Here is a 17,749-nt window from a genome sequence, read left to right as displayed (position 1 = left end):
CTGGGATAGTTTTATTGAATTTTTGGGAGCCATTTCTAGATTTCTTGGGACCATTTCAGAGACTTTTAGAGACTAGGTTCGAGAATATTCATAATTCTTTTTATAAGCTTTTATTTACCTACACTTGGCTGTTGTATGTAATGAAATCTTGCAAGTTAATTTTGATACACTTCCCGGTGTCCGATTGAGCTGACATTTTGCACACATGTATAACTCCGACGACAATGCAATATTACTTTGTGAGAATTTGATAAATTAATCGATAACACAGTTATCGGTAAAGATTTGTGTTTACCTTGGCATAACAGCCTAGTCCCATACAAACCCACCGGTACCTACCCGTGGATTTTGAGACTTAGACGCGGTGAATCACACGTGTCACACGTGGTGAATCCCACGCTTGCGAAAAGCGGAGACACAACCCTCTGTTTTATTTCTGTGTATAACCAACATAGCTGATTTTGTAAGGCTGTTTAACTCTGTAATCTTTTCTGTAATTTCTTTTGCTTTTGGAAAAATTACCTATTTGGAAAAAGCTGGCTGAAAAATATTGGCATAACAGCTTAAGTTAAATCAAGAATGGAAAATCTTGGAAAATTTCAGCAGATGTGGCAATTTCGCGCGTCCGTTGAACGAAATATTGAAAATCTATTGATCATCGCTAGGAAATTAGCGACGTTCCATCAACTAAGCAGCACTTTGGCAATACTACTGTTATTATTTGGCTGCTCAAACACACTCATATTAATTGTGCGTTAAATCTAAAATATACAACTCAAAAATGACTTCGGTTGTTATGTCTGCAGCATTTATTTGGTTCAAATACACAACCAATAATAGCCAAAGCCATAATAATTTACACGGGTCATCAATTCTTTCTCTGGTTCAAAAGCTGAACTACCAGCGCTACCGTCATCAGCTCAGTGTCATCATTGCCAGTAGCGCCAATAAACACCAAACTCGTGCCTGACACACAAAAGTCGTTTCACTCAATAGCGCAAGTGAAATGTACTACGCACTCACTACAAAGTAGCGTCAAAGATTCGCTTGGAGTCATTGCGTCAATGAGCTACCATTGAGCTGGCACCGCACTGGCGCTGGCGCCATGCAATTTACATGACGAAAATTGCGCGAATGCCCAGGCTCAGGACATTTTTTAATCCAGATGGTGAAAACGAAGCAGTGCTTTAAACAACGCTATATTTTAATTGTCTTTATGCTGTATCCCCGAAATGTTGCAGAATGGCTCACCGACTCCAGATCAGATTAATTGCTACTTTTCATCCTGAAAATTTTATATCTTCTCATTATTAAATTATATTTTCTTATTATCAATTCATATTTCTCATTATCTATTTATGTATTCTCAATATGAAGTAACATTGTTCACTATCAATTTATATTTTCTCAATAAGAAGTTGGATTTCCCATTATCGATTTGCGTTTTCTCAATAGCTGTGTTTTTTTTACACGCGTATACGTTTCGTTTCCGCGTGAAAAAAACGCATATCCTCGCTTAGGAGACCCATCTAGCGGCTGTGGTTAAACAACTAGCTACATCAACAGGGTGTAGCGAAAAGCGGGGACACCCTTTTTGTATTTCTGTGTATAAAATATAGCTGAATCAGTTGTGATAAAGAGTGGTCGCGCCTAGAATACACAGAATTAGTGCAGAAGGTGAAACATACACACAAATTTCAGTTTCATCTGAGTATAATGCGTATTGAAATTTAGTAGTACTAATTTTATACGTAGCAATTTCAGAGGTGTATTTAAAGTTTGTCGCTTAGCAGCCCAAAAAAAGTTTAAACGTAAACGTATATAGATGAGAAAATAAAATTAAAGAAAAAAAACTTTTTTAAAAATAAGCTTTTATTATTGGTTAATAAAAATAACTAAAAAGTAAAAAATAAATTGACTGTAAAGAAATATAACACTTTATAAGTTCATTGTAACCTTTAACGATAATTAGGCTTTTTCTTTTGCGACAAAAAAATTCTATTTTGTACATAATTATATATTTTTAACATTAAAACTTTACACCTAAATTAATAAATATTACAATTTATATCACAGTCCTAATTGTTCTAATAAAAGCGTGTACATTGTGATAGCAAGAAAAGGAGATCCTAAATGTTCTTAATTATACCATCAAAATTTTAACTTTTGTATTGATATCAAATGTTTTCGATTTACTATCCAGTATTCATCGGAAATTTATCGATATATTATCACAAAGTTATAGATTTTTCGAGATGTTTTCGATTTATCATATGGGTCTTATCAAAAATTTATCTATAAGTAATCGATTTGTTTTCGAAGAGTTGTAGGTCTTCTATCAAAAAGTTATCGATTTGTTTTCGAAAATATGTCGAAGTGTCACCAGTTCATTATCGGCAGGTAATCGGGTTGCTTTTGATGACTCTTCGTTTTGTTATGAGGTAGACAATGATAAATATACAATAAAAAATCGATGAAACATCGATGAGCCGCCGATAGCAAGCCAATAGAAACAAAAAATACCGATAGCAAACCTATAACTCGACAACAATACCGCTTTTGTGAGAAGCCGATATAAAAATTCAATAAATTGTCGGTTCCGGTTGTTTGAAATTATTTGTTCATGGTCAAGGTACCTTTATTTTGGTTCAACTTTTACCCCTAGGTGAGGTCTAGTTAATTTCGTTTCTCTATATATGCACCTGTATGTGTACATTCTTGACTCTCACGGATTTTTTCAGTCACTTTGGAACTAGTTTTATCCTGGTAAATTGCTGTCCGAAATCTGACAATTGAAATCTCGTAAGGCTTCCTACATATTAAAAATTTAATATGAGCTGCTTATGTAGAGAAATTACAATTGACTGCAAGGACTGTCCTGCGCTGTGGACCCCATTTTACAGAACAAGTAAACTTGTTCCGATAATTTTTTTTTTTTTTTAAGAAGAAGTTTACTGGAACAGGCATCTGAACGCATCGTTAATCTGTAGCAGTAGTACACAACGCCGACAGAGCTTCGAATACAAACGTAACTTCTTTTATAGCAGTATATTTTTATATGAAGAATGTTTGACCATGATGAGATGATTACTGCCTGAAATACAATCTAATACTGTTTTCACACAGAAACTTAATGATCTCATTTCACCTTCTAATGAAATCGTAAATTTTTGCTTTCACACAGAAGTAACTGCTCGATTAGTACGAAGGATGAAATGTCAAGCGGATAAAATGACAATAAACTTAATGATCTCATTTCACCTTCTAAGGAAATCGTAAATTTTTTGCTTTCAGACAGAAGTAACTGCTCGATTAGTACGAAGGATGAAATGTCAAGCGAATAAAATGACAATGCTATATGACAGACAATGACATTTACTTTGACAAATGACATTTTTAAGCACTGAACACACCAAAAACTAAGAAACTGAACACTCTCAACAGAGTTGCATTGTGCTTTTGACTTCATTAGGCATTCGATTAGTCACTAATGAAATAATTATAGATTCGAATTTTGTAGGGAAGATTGAGCTGAATAAGCGTCTTAATGTAGAAAACTGCCTTTATTATTCAATAAGCCGGTTGTGTGGAAACAGTATAAAGCTGTTTAACAGCTTGCTTAACTGAATATCTGTCGCTGCGCTCGCGCGACATGTAGGTGAACGCCGAATAGTATTCCGAAGCGCTCAACTGAACTAACACCTATTTCACATGCAGTTTTTGTGGTACCGACAAACTACCAACGTAAGGTTCATGGCTGAACCAGGAACAGGTAACGGCCGGAAATCAGCTGATTTGACACTTCAACTTCCAGCGCAACACGATTTTGACATTAGTCCATCGATTACCAAAAACCAAGTTCATGGAATTTTTATTTATGTTTGTATGTATGTCACCATCCTGCCTTGCATGGTTGCGCCATGTTAAAAGGTATTGTGGAATACCTGCGCAACGATAGTCTTGACCGTATATGAAATCGGGTTGTTCCCTTACTAAGACTTATGTGGAATAGTGCTGCATTTTAAATATGTATTTCCATCTTCTTTGGAAAATATGTAGATTCATGTAGTACTGGGAGAATATTTCACTTACACATTTACTACAAAACTATATTCACAGGTAATAAGTATTTACGAATATGAACTTATAAATGTTCGGTAAGGACACAATCGAATAAACGTTCCTAAATTGTTTATGTTTTTATGTACAACTAACTAACGAACGCCACATTTCAAAACCAATAATAAAGTTAAATCGATAATTGAGGTCATTTTCGTGTGTTGTAGCGTCACAAGCGCTATTGAGCCGCCTGAATCTTAGATACAAATGGACAAAGCTTATGAAGCAGTTTTCGGGCCCTTACAATTGAGATTCTGCATTTTTAGTGCACGTTTTCATTTTCATTCGTTTTTGCTTATGCCGTCTCTAAGATGCCGTTTTGTACCGTTTTTATTCAGTTTTATTATGGTATTCTTTTATTTATTTTTTCTTCAATGTTCACATGCGACCAAGTGATTATTGAGAAAGTCTTAAGGTCTGCCGTTTGTCTACCTTCACATATGAATGTTTGTATATTTGCAAAATATGCACGTAGCAATATTTATATCGATTGATCTTTTGCTTTGTACGTGTTCGTTTAACTGTGAATTAAATATAATTTTCCAATAATCATAATCACAATATTTTCGAAAAACGTTTCATTGCCAAAAACACTGTCTGCTGTATGTTGACTTCTGCGAAATTCTTCTGCGATCAAACAGAATAAATTTTGTACACATGTTTTTAAAAAATATCTACATATATCACGATATATTATCGTATATATATATATTTATACATAATTGCATATAAAAATTGGCTAATTCTTCTCAGATACTTGTTTATATTACGTTAGTAGTTATGTATTGTTGTATGCGTAAATTTCATCGTGTTCTCAAGTATTCACCAGACGGGCGACACATAAATCACTTCAATCCAATCAAATGTTGAAGATCTTCTTTCATTTTGCCTAATCTTAAATCTTTGTTATTTTGATTGATTTGCTTCAGCAGATTTATTTTCTCTAATTTTCGGTTGCTCTGCAAATTTATTGACGAATTGTTGGGAACCAGACAGCGGATTAGTGACGTTAGGGGAAGGAGAGTTAAGATTTTTTGAAGGCGGATGCTTATATTAAACGGTATTTAGAGACATGTGTTATTTTTAATATTTTTATTATTTTTTATTGTGTAGTATATACCTGTCTGACTGAGTAATGTCCGACGTTTTCACACGTGTTTGCTGCAACATCATGCAAAATTCAGTAAAGTAATGCAAAAAGGTGTCTCAAAATCAAATTTGTGGGGTAGAGCGATACAAAAAAATCACAAAATCGTATATTTATAACAACTTTATAATTGTTTTTGTTGAATATCGGCCTACATATTAGGGGACCCCTGCAAGTAAGGGGGCTATCCAATCCTGTGTTTTGCTAACTCAGAAATGGGCGCAGGAAAAGCCAGTTGTGCCCAGTATATAAAGTATTGCTTGATGCTTGTATACGGGTTCTATCTCCTGTCCTTGAGATCGGCTCTCTAGTGGCAGATTCGCGGTGGCTGTCGTTTCATCTCACATGGTTGTTTTTTTTTTATTCCTTCAATGCGATGAACCCCTTCTTTTGGGAAAGCTGACAATAAAGCATCTTAATGAAGCTATGTAATCCCCGATACGTTGAAGTTGGCAATAAATTATTCTCGTTTGGCGGTCACCGTGGTGTGGTAGTGGCGTTCTCCGTCCACCACACCGAGGGCCCTGGGTTCAACTCCCGGGCAAAGTAACATTAAAAATTTTGAGGCAAGTTTTTTCAATTAGAAAACAGTGATTTGGCAAACACTCGAAGTGTATTTCTGCCATTAAAAACTTCTCAGTTGAAATTCATCTGCAGTTCGGAGTTGGCAGAAAAAACGTAAGTCTCGTCCAGCCAAATTGTAGCGAAAATTGAAGGTATCACGACGCAAATTAGAGGACAAGCTCGGCCTAAATCTTTTTTCGGCCTAAATCTTTTTTCGGCCTAAATCTTTTTTCGGCCTAAACATTTTTTTTTTTTTTTCGGAGTAATCCGGTCTCTTCACCTTTTGAAGAAGACATTAAAGTATTTTCTTCGTTAGAAAGTTGGTAATGAAGTTTTCCCTTGGTTCGCCCGCAATCGCAAAGCTGCCTGTTTACCCTTGCGAACTTTAGCGTAAATTTTTCAAAGTATTTCCGCGGAAGGTCAAAGAAAATGTTAAGTTGCACATCCCTAATTTTTGTTAGCAATTTATGAAACATTTCCGAGAAAATGAAGCAAATGCCTATCGTTTCTATAATTGAGAGAGTGGCGTAAGTGCTTATCATTGTAAGCCCTAACAGGTAGCGCAGCCAACAGCTGATCGCTCAAAAGTTAGTACACATACACAAACATTACTTAAGTCCATATTACGAAAATCTTTGCAAAAATTAAACTTAAATTTTTGAACCGCCATAAACTGTGATAATTTTGTAATTATGGCATTTAGGATACCTTATTTGCAGTAATTGAGAGAAATGTTTTTCTTTTATTCAAGTATTTAGTTATTTTTTATTAAACGGTTTTATTTAGCTTGACTCTGTGTAGCGTTGTTTACGAATTTTGTAATTAAAATTTAAGTAAGTTCCCGATAAGCTACAAGCTTGAAACTTGGAATATAGTTCAGAACCCGATGACAATGCAATAAAAAGAAAAAAAACTCCGCTAGGTGGCAAATGGATAGAGATATGCAAAAAACTCCCTTTGTGGTCCGATTTGCTCATATTTGGAACACATATTACATACATGAATCGAAAGCGACCTATGAACCGAACGGTGGTATTGGATCTAGAGTATATGTGATTAGTAGGTTGGGAGTGCCTCACATCCCTTAATTATGATGCAGGTCATCCTGGTGCTGAGAAAAGCTTTTTCACAGCCATTTATACTTGCATTAAAATTATGGAATTTTATCATAAATCTAGCAGTGTCCCAAGGGTCAGAACTGATGCCGCTAGTTTTTTCTATATTTAGAATAGAATGGTAACGGAAAATGGAGCTACCTTGCAACCGGATGCCATTATCCTACCAAGATAAGTACTTTGTGATTGTACACCCGCTAACGAGCTAATTTGGTGAAACACGATCGTGCACTGAAGTGTTTTTGAGTAAGGAACAGGGGGCCGGTCGTTGAGCTTAATGAGGCAGATACTCACGTTAAAAGCATATATATAAGCAGATTGAAGATTCTTCGCTCTGATTCGAGCTCAAGTTCTAAACAACTACTTTTGTAACATTTATTTAAATTTTTTTTTTTTTTTCTATAACTGAAAACCTACTTTTTAATTTAGAACAAAAGAGAAAAGACACCTGCCATAGCTCCGCAGGTAGATTTATTCCGAATTAGTAAACAAAATCCAACAAATATTGTTGGCAAATTGGCATATAAGTAGCAATTTATCAGTCAAACAAACCACCGCTGTATAGCTAAATGGACCAAAAGCGTACTAACGATGAAGACATTGCAATCTTCGAAATAGATCTATCTGCATTAAGTTGAAGTGGCCACTCAGTAAAGACCCCATATAGACTGAATGTGTCCATCTCATTAACGATGTCTGGTAGTCTCCGTAAAATTTCAACATCTTTAATATAATAATCCAATATAACTTAGATTATTTCTATTAATACAATCTTATAAGTAGAACCCACCTGGAATAAAACTGTTTCGACCAGTTATATAATTGCTGTTAATTTCTATATTTTTATACTCAGTTGAGAAGAGCTCACAGAGTATATTAAGTTTGATTGGATAACTGTTGGTTGTACATATATAAAGGAATCGAAATAGATATAGACTTCCATATATCAAAATAATCAGGATCGAAAAAAAATTTGATTGAGCCATGTCCGTCCGTCCGTCCGTCCGTCCGCCCGTTAACACGATAACTTGAGTAAATTATGAGGTATCTTGATGAAATTTGGTATGCAGATTCCTGAGCACTCATCTCAGATCGCTATTTAAAATGAACGATATCGGACTATAACCACGCCCACTTTTTCGATATCGAAAATTTCGAAAAACCGAAAAAGTGCTATAATTCACAAAAGACAGATAAAGCGACGAAACTTGGTAGATGAGTTGAACTTATGACGCAAAATAAAAAATTAGTAAAAGTTTGGACAATGGGCGTGGCACCGCCCACTTTTAAAAGAAGGTAATTTAGAAGTTTTGCAAGCTGTAATTTGGCAGTCGTTGAAGATATCATGATGAACTTTGGCAGGAACATTACTGCTATTACTATATGTACGCTTAATAAAAATTAGCAAAATCGGAGAAGGAACACGCCTAATTTAAAAAAAAAAAATTTTTAAAGTAAAATTTTAGCAAAAAAATTTAATATCTTTACAGTTTATAAGTAAATTATGTCACCATTCAACTCCAGTAATGATATGATGCAACAAAATACAAAAATAAAAGAAAATTTCAAAATGGGCGTGGCTCCGCCCTTTTTCATTTAATTTGTCTAGGATATTTTTAACGCCATAATTCAAACAAAAATTAACCAATCCTTTTGAAATTTGGTAGGGGCATAGATTTTATGACGTTAACTGTTTTCTGTGAAAATGGGCGAAATCGGTTGATGTCACGCCCAGTTTTTATACACAGTCGTCCGTCTGTCCTTCCGCAAAAATCGGCATATCTTTAATGAACTTAGTTCACGTGCTTACTTGAACTCACTTTATCTTGGTATGAAAAATGAATGAAATCCGACTATGACCACGCCCACTTTTTCGATATCGAAAACTACGAAAAATGAAAAAATGCCATAATTCTATACCAAATATGAAAAAAGGGATGAAACATGGTAAGGTAATTGGATTGTTTTATTGACGCGAAATATAACTTTAGAAAAAACTTTATAAAATGGTTTTGACACCTACCATATTAAGTAGAAGAAAATGAAAAAAGTTCTGCAGGGCGAAATAAAAAACCCTTAAAATCTTGGCAGGTACTACATATATAAATAAATTAGCGGTATCCAACAGATGATGTTCTGGGTCACCCTGGTCAAAATTTTGGTCGATATCTGCAAAATGACTTCACATATACAACTACCACCACTCTCTTTTAAAACTCTCATTAATACCTTTAATTTGATACCCATATCGTACAAACTTATTCTAGAGTCACCCCTGGTCCACCTTTATGGCGATATCTCGAAAAGGCGTCCACCTATAGAACTAAGTCCCACGCCCTTTTAAAATACTCATTAACACCTTTCATTTGATACCCATATCGTACAAACATATTCTAAAGTCACCCCTGGTCCACTTTTATGGCGATATCTCGAAAAGGCGTACACCTATAGAACGAAGGCCCACTCCTTTTTAAAAATACTCATTAACACCTTTCATTTGATACCCATATCGTACAAACAAAGTCTAGAGTCACCCCTGGTCCACCTTTATTGCGATACCTCGAAAAGGCGTACACCTATACAACAACCACCACTCCCTTTTAAAACACTCATTAATACCTATAATTTGATACCCATATCGTACAAACACATTCTAGAGTCACCCCTGGTCCACCTTTGTGGCGATATCTCGAAACGGCGTCCACCTATGGAACTAAGGATTAATCCCTTTTAAAATACTCATTAACACCTTTCATTTGATACCCATATCGTACAAACGCATTCTAGAGTCAACCCTGATCCACCTTTATGGCTATATCCCTAAATGGCGTCCACCTATAGAACTATGGCCCACTCCCTCATAAAATACTCTTTGATGCCTTTCATTTGATACACATGTCATACAAACATATTCCAGGGTTTCCCTCGGTTCATTTTCCTACATGGTTATTTTCCCTTATGTTGTCACCATAGCTCTCAACTGAGTATGTAATGTTCGGTTACACCCGAACTTAACCTTCCTTACTTGTTTTCCCTTAGAAATGGTATTTGAGATCTATATGAATCTACGGTCTAACAATTTTGCATATTCGAAACTTTTTTAAATTTATTTGGTGTTTTTGTAACGGAAACTTTTTCAAACATTTAATTTAATTTTAATTTTTTTTTGTTGTTATATCGACCTACTGATTTGTAAGATCGCGGGTGCGAATCAAGCTCAAGGCCTAACAATAATTATTTTATCATTATTAATGTTATGATAAATTTTTTCTTAATTGAAAAAATTATTAAATTAGAATAGAAGAAAGAAAAATTTAGACAACTGCCAAAGCTCATTGTATAGATCCATTTCAGGAACTGCTAAATTACTTCATCGGCAACGTTTAGGCGCCGCTGCTATAACCATTCAGCCATCACAGCGGTTTTTTGTTTGTCTTCATTCTTCTATTCTGGTTCTTGTCAATTGATATTCACAACACTGCGACATCTTTTTTTTTTTTTTTCTTTTGTTCTTAATCTCAAAACCGAAGTTTCAGATTTGTACCAATTGAAATTTGATTTCACAAAGTGCGGGAACTAGGCCACTTTGAAATCGTGTTGCATTGGAAGAATACTTTTTCCGAAGATATCAGCCCATTTATGCAAGAGCAGACTATAGGTGGCCAGCGGAATAACTAATTCTCTACAGCCAGCTCCATCCGGCTCAGTTGTTCCGATGCAGGCTAAGAGATCCGCTCGACAGGGATATCACCAGACCCTAAATAATCTTAGACATAAAATAGTACCATGCAATTGCAAGCAAGGTTAGGCACTCCCAGACAATCCTCGATCGCACTATAGTTGAACTTAAAGCCTTGATAGCCGCTAGGCTATTGGAGTAGATGTTACATTCCTGAACCGTAATAGCAATGAATAGCATTTCATCTACCGCTCGTCCTTAATCGCAGCAACTTCCGCTTGGAAGACAATGCAGATATCAGCCAGCTTAAACTTGGGCTTACATTTAGAGGGAAGAGCTAGAGTTGGAGATCGCTCCACCAACCTTCCCGTCCAGATTCGACCTATCCGTAAACAAGTTAACTGGTCCCCAGCACCAGATGAGTCCCCTTCCCCATTCCTTTCTGGGGAATGAATGGGGTGAAGGTTTTACAGGGAGCAGCTATCGGCATAGAAAAGTCCGTCCTGTCAGGGATAAATTGGAACCTGGTTGGAAGGCTAGAGCGACCGCAGTCAAAAAGCCCATAGCCCATATCACGAAGCCTAACCAACGACGGGCCCGCGGCCGCCTTTCCCGCAATATCTATTGGATGTATGTTCACTGAACATTGTTCAGTATGCCTTTCAAAGGCAAGGTACGTGCTGCTGCAAGAGCATCGAATGGGTTTGACTACCATCTCCGAAAAGCCCGTGTACTACTCTTGGCGAGAACCCGAACTCTTGCCAATATTCCCAACGCAGCAGTACAAGGCAACCGTGGCCTTCCTGGCCCTATCTTTCACATTCGGTCTCCAGGACAGATTTTGTTCCAAAATAATCCCTAAATATTTAACCCTAAATTTAACGCGATACATGATAAATAAAACCTAACTATAATCGATAAATTTAATGATATTTTTTTTTAATTTGAAACAACTTAATACCGATCAATTTACTTTTTTAATTTTTATACTCAACTGAGCAGAGCTCACAGAGTATATTAACTTTGTTCGCATAACGGCAATCCGCAACGGCATAAACTAATCGAGATAGATATAGACTTCTATATATCAAAATGATCTGGACGAAAAAAGAAATTCATTTAGCCATGTCCGTCCGTCCGCCCGTAAACATGATAACTTGAGTAAATGTTGAGGTATCATGATGAAATTTGGTATGTAGGTTCCTGGGCGCTCATCTCAGGTCGCTATTTAAAATGAACGAAATCGAAATGCAACCCGCCCGAAAATTTCGAAAAACCGAAAAAGTGCGATAATTCATTACCAAAAACTGTTATAGCGATGAAACTTGGTAGGAGCGTTGGCCTTATGACGCAAAATAGAAAATTAGTAAAATTTTGGACAATGGGCGTGGCACCGCCCACCTTTAAAAGAAGGTAATTTAAAAGTTTTGCAAGCTGTAATTTCGCAATCGTTGAAGATATCATGATGAAATTTGGCAGGCACGTTCCCCCTATTACTATAAGTGTGCTAAATAAAATAGCAAAATCGGATGACGAACACGCCCACTTTAAAAAAAAAATTTTTTTTAAGTCAAATTTTAACAAAAAATGTAATATCTTTACACTATATAAGTAGATTATGTCAACATTCAACTCCAGTAATGATATGATGCAACAAAATACAAAAATAAAAGAAAATTTCAAAATGGGTGCGGCTCCGCTCTTTTTCATTTAATTCGTCTAGAATACTTTTAAGGCCATAAGTCGACAAAAATTTACCAATCCTTGTGAAATTTGGTAGGTGCCTATGCACCTATGACGATAACTGTTTTCTGCGAAATCGGTTGAAGTCACGCCCAGTTTTTATACACAGTCGACAGTCTGTCCTTCCGCTCGGCAATTAACACGATAACTACAGCAAAAATCGATATATCTTTACTAAACTTGGTTCAAGTATTTATCTGAACTCACTTTATCTTGGTATAAAAAATGGCCGAAATCCGACTATGACCACGCCCACTTTTCGATATCGAAAATTACGAAAAATGAAAAAAATGCCATAATTCTGTACCAAATATGAAAAAGGAGATGAAACATGGTAATTGGATTGGTCTATTGACGCAAAATATAACTTTAGAAAAAAACTTGGTAAAATGAGTGTGACACCTACCATATTAAGTAGAAGAAAATGAAAAAGTTCTGGAGGGCGAAATCAAAAGCCCTTGGAATCTTGGCGGGAATACTGTTCGTGGTATGACATATATAAATAAATTAGCGGTACCCGACGGATGATGTTCTGGGTCACCCTGGTCCACATTTTGGTCAATATCTCGAAAACGCCTTCATATAAACAACTAATGGCACCCTCATTAATACGTTTAATTTGATACCCATTTCGAAAAAACACATTCTAGAGTCACCCCTGGTCAATCTTTATGGCGATATCTCGAAAAGACGTCCAACTATAGAACTAAGTCCCGCTTCCTTTTAAAATACTCATTAACACCTTTCATTTGATACCCATATCGTACAAACACATTATAGAGTCACCCCTGGTCCACCTTTATGGCGATATCTCGAAAAGGCATCCACCTATAGAATTAAGGCCCAATCCCTTTTAAAATACTCATTAACACCTTTCTTGTGATACCCATATCGTACAAACACGTTCTAGAGTCACCCTTGGTCCACCTTTATGGCGATGTCTCGAAAAGACGTCCAACTATAGAACTAAGGCCCACTCCCTTTTAAAATACTCATTAACACCTTTCATTTGATACCCATATCGTACAAACGCATTCTAGAGTCACCCTTGGTCCACTCCCTTTTAAATACTCTTTAATACCTTCCATTTGATACCCATGTCACACAAACCATTCCAGGTTTACCCTAGGTTCATTTTCCTACATTGTGATTTTCTCTTATTTTTTCTCCAAAGCGAGTATGTAGTGATCGATTACACCCGAACTTAGCCTTCCTTACTTGTTTGGTATACTGTTTTTTTGTTATCTTTTAATGCCGTGTTCAAACGACATCTGGGAAATGAATTTCTGCAGAGAAACTTTCCTTGGCTGGTATACAATTTCTAGGCTAGCCAAAGCATTGTCGAGGAGTGAAAAACTTTCAAAAAGTATTTTTTATGTTAATTGTCCCGTAACTTCAACGTATGAACTAAAAATGAGTTTGGGTATTTAAAGCCATTACAAGTCCTTATTTTAAGGCCTATGCAAGCCTGATATTTTTTGTGCAATAAGACTTATAAATAGGCTCAAAATTTAAATAATATTCCTTATTCTACCTGGTTCGTAAACCTTACAATCAGGTTATTGTACTCTATGTGTTATTGTGACGCCCCAAGTAAAGCTGATTTCAATCTTCTTATCAGCCTTACACTTAGGCCTTAATACAGCAAGTAGTATCTTATAAAAAGGCTTTTGTCTAAGCCTGATTTTGTTGATTTTGTGTGAGATATAGACCTTATAATAGGTCTTAGAAGAAACGGAACATACCTTACTATAATAACTTATTAAAGCCTTAGTTTGATTTGTTGTTAAGCCTTAATATAAGGTTTTATATTCTGTCTAATGTCTTTTTTATATTGGATATAAGCCTTATACATAACTTTATCTTTCAGATGAACCTTATGGCTGATAATATAAGTACAGAAAAATAACTTTTATTCGTGATAGAATTAAGGCCTGATGCCATAAGGCTTTTGGCCATATGAAATAATCCTTATATAAGGTGCTTACTTACACGCTTGTTGAAAATATTGACCATGGTAGAGATAAACGATGTAGTGATCCTGAAAAAGGCCAACAATTTTTGAAGTCGGCGCTCAAAACCAAAAAAATCGGCGGACTACCGCTTTTTAACACGCTTATATTGTATGTATGCTTGTTTGTAACTCCCTAAGCTAGGCGCATAAAGGTGAGTTAGACCCATCTAGCGGTAATTATTGAAAACTCGCGGCAGTGGTTAAATAAATCGCTACAAAGCGAGTTTTGATTAATATCGCAGACACGAACCTCTGTGCTACGGTGCTATCAACATCAAATATCTAAGTGGATTTTAGATACTAACAAGTATAGGTGTCTAAGTTCGGGTGTAACCGAACATTATATACTCAGCGTAAGCTTCATTTGTACATTTCATTTCAGATAAATTACTTTTCTACATAACACGTGGCACCGCCCGTATAAAAAAAATTTCTCCACATTTCCCCTTGCAATAAAACTTGATAAGTGAAATATCATTGATTCAAAACTCTTTTTTGCTAAGGTATAGCTTATTTCTCTAGCCTACGACCCTTTTAAATTAGTTTTACATTTAAGTTGCCGTGGTCTTTAACCGATCCCGTCCATTTTTGCTAGAAATATTTTCTGCTATAAGGAAAATATGTGTACACAATTTCATTACGATATGTTAACTTTTCTTCGAGTTATGGCTCCCGAAACATAGAATATTGCTTAGTCATAAAAGGGGCGGTGCCAAGGCCGTTTTTTTAATTTGAAGTTTTACCTATTTATTGTCATAAATCCACTTGGGACATGAAATACCATTGATATAAAGGGCGTTTTTGAAAAGATATAGCTTATTTTATTCGTCCACGACCCTTTTAAAAATCTTTTATATAAAAGTGGGCGTGGTCCTTAACCGATTTCGTTAATTTTTCTTCAAAGCATTCCTTATAGTAAAGGCAACCTCTCTGCCGAATTTTGTTACGATAGGTTTAACGATTTTTGATTTATGATTAATATTATTTGTAAAATTGGTTTTATCACAAGTGGTCGGTGCCACGCCCATTTTAAAAAAATTTTCCAAATTTTTATCAAGAGTCTCAATATCAGTCCACGTATCAAATTTCAACATTCTAGGTGCATTATTTACTAATTTATCAGTTTTTTTTGTTTTCCATACGAATATATTCTGGGTCCAGATAAACCAAATTTGGTGAAGATATCTCAATATTTACTCAAGTTATCGTGCTAACGGACGGACGGACGGACATGGCCCAATCAAATTTTTTTTCGATACTGATAATTTTGGTTTATGAAAGTCTATATCTATCTCGATTCCTTTATACCTGTACAACCAACCGTTATCCAATCAAATTTAATAAATGACCCGGTCTATGAAAATGTGGCATATGACTCAACAAAAAAGAAGAGCACAAACGTCCTGAAGAAATGCATTGTTTATCTTTAACAGTTGTTTCTCGCAATTTCTTTTTTGAGTCATAAGCCACCTTTTCATAGACCGGGTCACATGTACTATGTGTGCAAAGCACGCTGAGTATAAAAAGGCACCATATTTGCGTGTTTTTTAGGTTTTTTATTATTATATTTTATATTTGTATTATTTTATATACTTACCAATACCAATTTTGACGCCAATTCTATCAGATTTGTAATAAAACAACGATTAATATTTTTTTTTTTTACTTTAATAATAGAGTAATAATAATTTTCTTTTTACTGTAGCATTGTTTATAGTTGGGCTTTCTTATATTCGTTTGTTTTTTTCTTTACCGTTTTCATTTTGCATTTTAATGCGAAGCAATCAAATGGAGGAAAACTATGTTTTTATGTATGAAAGAATGTATGTATGTATGTATGCACTATGTAAATAATTTATTGAATGTTTATTGGTACATATTTATTTAGATAACGCTTTGCATTTTTATTTGTTTGTTAACATTGTATGTATGCGCGCGTGTGTGTGTAATTTTTATTTAAGTAACTATTTTTTAATGCATAAATTTATGGTCTTTAATTATATTTAATTATTTTTGCAAATTGCAAACATTTTGTTGTTTAATAATACAATTTAATTTACTCAATGGCTTATCAATTACGGTTGTTTTTCCACAATCTATGCATGTAAGTATGTACGTAGGTATTAACTAACTTTCTTTTATTTAAGTATTTAATACGCTTATCGTGTCTAAATATAATTTAAAAATTATTTTAATATTTTTTTTTAATTTTTGCATTTTTTTTACTTTTAATTATTTATAGTTAATATTAAATACTATAAATAATTTTTGGAGATATTAATCTTCAGTTTGAAAGTATTTTAAATCACTGGCATTGAAATTTACAAGCTTAAAATTATTAACAAAACCAAACCATTTTAAAGGGCGGCAACTTTTTGCTGTACATGCATACATATGAATGTGGATATAGGTTTCTAATTGTAATTTTTACAAATTTTTTGGATCAATGAAGGCACAATCACACAAAAAAACAAGTAAAGACGGGACTGTCTTCGGCTGTGCCGAAGACTTCATACCTTTCATGAATGGGGCTGAACAATAATCTTATCCCGTTCGTAATCTCCAAATAATCTGATGTATAAAATAAGAAATATATAGTGAACAGATGTACATACCTAAACGATTTTTAAGATAAATATAAAATAAAAAATGGCAAAAAAACCCCCTTATCTGAACGATCGGTTCTATGGGATATATATTATATTTAGCTCCGATCGAAATGATTTTTTCATGAAATCTTCTATAATATATTAAAATATATATCACCGAGTTTCACGTTTATACTTTCTAAATTAAGAGAGAAATGGCCAAAAATCTTTCTATATGAACGATCGGTTGTATGGGATATAAGTATATATAATTCCGATCAATGTGATTTTTTTAGGATATCTTCTATGATATATTAGAATATATATCACCGAGCTTCACGTTTATACTTTCTAAATTGCGGCAGGAATGACCAAAATCGTCTTATCTGAACGATCGGTTGTATGGGAGATATATGTTATAGTGGTCCGATCCTACCGGATCCGACAAATATTTAATATAATACAAAAATACATTCTTGTGCCAAATTTCACTGAGATATCTCAAAATTTGGGGGACTAGTTTGCGTTCAAACAGACAGACGGACGGACGGACAGACGGACATGGCGATATCAACTCAGTTCGACGCCCTAATCAATTCCGTATACATAATGGTGAGTCTATCTTCTATATTTCTCAATGTTACAAACATCGGAACAAAGTTAATATACCATTTCATGTTCATGAAAGGTAAAATTGTAAATTGTAAATATTGTGAAGTGTGGGATCCAAATCCTCACTCAAAAGAGGAAAAAATAGAATCACTCGCGATTGAAATTAAA

The sequence above is a fragment of the Eurosta solidaginis genome, chromosome 2, assembly GCF_040869045.1.
Source record: "Eurosta solidaginis isolate ZX-2024a chromosome 2, ASM4086904v1, whole genome shotgun sequence".
Classification (NCBI taxonomy): domain Eukaryota; kingdom Metazoa; phylum Arthropoda; class Insecta; order Diptera; family Tephritidae; genus Eurosta; species Eurosta solidaginis.
The sequence above is the reverse complement of the archived record's forward strand: the minus strand, read 5'-3'. Positions refer to the sequence as shown.